At 50.1% G+C, this 5,014-nt stretch overlaps 1 pseudogene; it reads right to left on the bottom strand.

The window, feature by feature from the left end:
• Positions 1-1,479: 1,479 nt before the first annotated feature.
• LOC125357904 lies at positions 1,480-4,706 on the bottom strand (annotated as a pseudogene).
• Between the last annotated feature and the right edge of the window lie 308 nt (positions 4,707-5,014).

Genomic DNA, 5,014 nt, shown 5'->3' on the forward strand with positions numbered 1-5,014 from the left:
AATGCCAAGCTGGATGTGCAGTTGATGTGGTACAGCAACGCCATTGAGCAAGCTGCTAAGTGAGTTGGAAGCCCTGAGTTCAAACCCCAGATAAGTAAAAAGTTAAGGCCCAGAGTGAGAAGAGCTTGCCCTGGGTACCATGCCAGGAGTGGCTAAATGCCCTCTTTGCCCTGGCCCCTAAGCCCTTCCTTCCAATCATGAATCACTCATGACTGCCATCCTTCCACCCATTCATCTCTTCTTTACATCACCTTCCTCATTCAGTTCCTGGATTGAATCTTCCCTAAATGACCAGGAAAATCAGCTTGGCAAACCTTTCTGGTATCCACTTCCCTCTGATTTCTATGGGTGCCTGCTGGTTTGATGTAGTTATTAAAAGTCAGCCTTACCTTGGTAACCAGACGGAAAAGCTATAATCACCCCAGGCATTTCCAAGGGACCTTTTAAAGAGCATCATTAATTTTAAATAAAGCTCTCCTTACCATCACTTTCTAATTATAGTTCTGACATTCCTATTTTATGTTAAAAATTCCTCTACCTTTTAATTAAAAAAAAGTGCCTGCTTTTTAATGTGCATGTGCTTGTGTGGTAGCCAAAATATCTGGGTTAATTTTCTGAAATAAAAACTAACAGCAACTAGACTTTTCCCTGTCTCTTCCACTCTTCTGCACTCCTTGCCCAGTCCATGTACTGTTATTTTAAAGTAGATGTATCGGAGTTTGGAATGTGGCCTAATGGGTTCAATTCCTCAGCACCACATAGATAGAAAAAGCCAGAAGTGGCACTGTGGCTCAAATGGTAGGGTGCTAGCCTTGGGAAAAAAGAAGCCAAGGACAGTGCTCAGGCCCTGAGTCCAAGCCCCAGGACTGGCAAATAAAATAAAATAGGGTGTACAAAATAAACCCTTTTGTACTCCAGACTGGGAGGTTCCTGCCTGGAATACCTGAGCAAAGTTTGGATCTCCAGGGTAAGGTGGTAGCTGAGCATATCTTAAATACTGGCCAAAAGAGAAAAAGCTTCACATAGAACATCAGAGATCTTACAAATGCAGCTCCTCAATTCATTACACATCCAATGGAATCTTACATTCCCTGTATACTGCCAGTCAATACCCTGTTCATTTTTCTCTAGCCAGTGTATTCACTTAGCATGTCTTACATTCCTAACCTCCTGGAATCTTCACCAAGGGCTGTATGAAGTAGGAATACAGTTGTTTAAATAAGAAATAAAGCACAGATAAAGTAAGCAACAGATGCCCAAGCTGGGATTGCAATCCATTCTTTTGCTTCCTCCCAAAACAACTAGAGGATATCCTTACCATTGAGATAACCAAGGGAAAGTGGCACATGGATAGGAGAGAGGGGATGAACTCAGGGCCTGGGCACTGTCGTGAGCCTTGTGCTTGAGACCAGCACTCTACCGCTTGAACCACAGCTCCATTCTGACATATTTTTTTATAGTTAACTGGACATAAGAGTCTTGTGGACTTTCCTGCTGGGCTGGCTTTCTGGCTGGCTTTGAACCACGGTCCTCAGATCTCAGCCTCTCAAGTAGTAGGATTACAGGAGTAAGGCGCCAACACCCAGTGACGCTTGTTTTTTTTTTTTTTTTTTTTTTTTTTATCTTCACTTTTCCCTTTGACCAGGGAAGAGGCAGGTAGTTGATTGCTGAGGCGTCACTAGACTGCAGGGGATGGAATAGTGTCCTATGGAAACAAACTAGTACAGGTGAGAGGAATTTCCTCTATTATATCAAGTCTAATTCTAGCCAATCACAGCCCTGCAAGTCAAGACAGACCCGAGAAGCTAGTGTTTCCTAGCCTGATTTGAACACAACTTCGACAGGCAAGGAAAGCACAGAGAATGCAGCGATCCCACCCCTGTGAAGGGAGGCTGCACCTGCAAACAACACCGACTGGGGTTCAGTACTCGCGTGAGAGTGGTGAAACCTAGTCCATGACGCGCGGATGGCGACCTTCGTGGGGGCACACCAGACGCGCAATTGACAGGTGGCTCCAGGAGTTCCTCGCAAGAGCAGATGGAAAATTCTTCTGGTGCTCCAGCTGCATTGGCCACTGGTCCTAGCCCGCGCGCAAGCGTCAGCCCCCTCTCCCTTTCCCCAAACCTCCCACTTCCCCAGCGACCCAGATTCCCCCAGGAACACATCTGAACCCTCACCTGCATGGTGGCGGGAAATGGCAGCACAGCCCGGCTGCGGCGGCAACCGAAAAGAAATTTGGCCGCCTTGGCGATCTTCCAGTAGACGAACAACACGACGCCAAGCGGCAGGTAAAGGGCGCCGCCGGTGGACAAGACAGCGTCTGAGGGTTCCTGGCTCACCTGGCACAGCTGGCGCCCCGCATCTTGCACCTCGCCCCAGCCGAAGAGCAGTGGGGCGAGGGCCATGAGCGCCACCAGGGCCCAGGTGAGCGCGATCATGAGCGCCCAGGCGCGGCAGAGGGCGCTCAGTGATTACTGCAGGTGGCGCCTGATGATCCAGTACCGGTCCAGGGCGATGGCCGCCACGTTCCAGATGCTGGCAGTGCAGCACAGCACGTCGAGAGAGATCCACATGTGACACAGGCTTCGGCCCAGACGCCACTGCCTCCCCGCCAACAGCTTATTCACCAGACTCAGTGGCATCACCACGGCTGCCACTAGCGCATCCGAGATGGCCATCGAGCCCAGGAGGTTGTGCGGCACGCGATGGAAGGTGCAGATGCGCAGGATGGTGACCAGTACCAGCAGATTCCACAAGAAAGTGGCAGCGATCAGCAGTGCCAGCAGCGTTACCACCAGCACGGTGAAGACAGAGTATGGGGGCTCCCGGCCAGGGAGGACGGTGTCACCCAGGCTCGACCCCATGACCCCGCCAGGCCCCGTGCTACCATTGTAGGTCTCAGGTCCCAGGGGAACTGCGCTGGCCACCAAGAGGTTCGCGGCTTCCAGGGCGCATGGGCTCGGGCCCTGCACCCCACAGGTGAGCAAGTAGGAGGGGACACTGCTTGGGGAAGATCGGCAAGGGGCATAGGGCGCCCTTCCCAGGTTCCTCTGCTGAGCTTCAGTCTCCCTTGGGCACCCCTCTCGGGAAACCTGTTATACAATGGAGGAAAGAAAAAAAGAAGACAAGAAAAAGTGGGACCTTTCCCGTGCTGCCCAGCCAGGCACGAAGATCCCCTGGCAGCCTGCAGTCCAAGGGTGGGGAAGTGGACAGGGCCCAAGCAGTCGGCCCGCACGAGGGCAGGGCTTGCTGCGTCGCCCCACCCCCCGCCGGCCCCAGACAGAGCTGGGGGGGGGGCTGGAGAGCACTCCTGGGAGGGTGCCGGGGGCGACCGGGCCTGGGGTACACTCCGATGAGGAGGGAATCGAACTGCTTAGGAAATCCAGGAGGAATTTCATTCCCGCCTCCCTCCTGGCAGGTCCAGAAGACAGCGGATGCTGGTGGTTTCCGGACATCACAGTTGTCCCTCTAGCCCAAGTAGCAGACCCAGGTGTTGGAGTATGTAAATGGCAACGTCCTCCACCTGGCTCTGTCCCGCTGGTGCTCAGCACTTCGGCCCCACACTCACCACGGGGCTTCCCAACTCCCTGGAAAAACTAAAATTAAAATGTCGGGCTGGGGATATGGCCTAGTGGCAAGAGCGCCTGCCTCATATACATGAGGCCCTGGGTTTGATTCCCCAGCACCACATATACAGAAAAAGGCCAGAAGTGGTGCTGTGACTCAAGTGGCAGAGTGCTAGCCTTGAGCAAGAAGAAGCTAGGGACTGTGCTCAGGCCTTGAGTCCAAGCCCAAGGACTGGCCAAAAAAAAAAAAAAAATTAAAATGTAGCTACTGCGTGTGCTGGCAGAGAGCTTGAAAAAGAGGTGATGTCCAGCTTCTGATCCAGCTCTAGTCTCACCCCAACACACCCAACTTTCCGCCATCCCACCGCACCCCCACCCTCACCCTCACTGAAGACTTAAGTCCTCCAAGTTCAGGTGGGAGAGTTGGGGGTGTGGGTGTGATTTCTCCCTGAAGAGGATATGAACTCAGGGCCTCCAGCATGCTAGAATCTGAGGATGAAGCACTCTACCACTGAGCTACACTTCCAGCCCAGGAGTGGTAGATTTATTTGCTTTTCAAGAACTGCTTTTGTTTTTATTTTTAAAGTATCATTAAGTAGTTGTACAAAGGAGGTTCAATTCAATGTATCAGTGCTTGAGTACACGCATTCTGATCAGTCGCCTCTTCCATCGTTCTCCTTCATGTCTCTCAACCCCACCCATCTCCTTGAGATACCCAGTTCCACTTTCACATGTGCACATTGAATATTAGGACTGCATTGGCCCACTAGTTATTTTATAGACCCTTCAGCTAAGGGAGAAAACTTAGGTGACAGTATCGTCCCTCTCTACCAAGTTTCAGACTTTTTTTTGTACCAGTCCTGGGTCTTGAACTCAGGGCCTGGGTGCTGTCCCAGAACTTTTTACTTTTTTGCTCAAAGCCAGCACTCTGCTACTTGAATCTCAGCTCTATATCTGTCTTAGTGTGTGTGTGTGTGTGTGTGTGTGTGGAGAGTGAGAGAGAGAGAAAGAGAGAGAGAGAGAGAGAGAGAGAGAGAGAGAGAGAGAGAGAGAGAGAGAGACTGGAAATAAGAGTGTCATAGACTTCCTTCCCAGGCTGATATCAGTCAAAATCCATCCGTGCCCTGCAATTACCTCCATTTTCGAAGATGAGAAAATTGTCTCAGATTGAGTCGCCCAAAGTATACAAGTGATAAATCAAGCAGCATAAATAAAAAGTGCAACTATGAAGAGAATATATAGCAACAGGGAAAGTGTTAAGAGAAACTGGCCACATAAAAACTAGTTTTAGGCAGAAAAATTTATATAGAGAGGTCCAAAAACAGAGAGTTAAAAACACGCTTGGCATTCAATGGTGCAGTATGAACATTTGTATGTTTTAATATTTTTGCTCTTACTTTGAGGATTGTTCAAAAATAGAGTTTGGATGTTAAAGTATTTCGAAGTTT

Source organism: Perognathus longimembris, chromosome 10, assembly GCF_023159225.1.
Source record: "Perognathus longimembris pacificus isolate PPM17 chromosome 10, ASM2315922v1, whole genome shotgun sequence".
Lineage (NCBI taxonomy): Eukaryota > Metazoa > Chordata > Mammalia > Rodentia > Heteromyidae > Perognathus > Perognathus longimembris.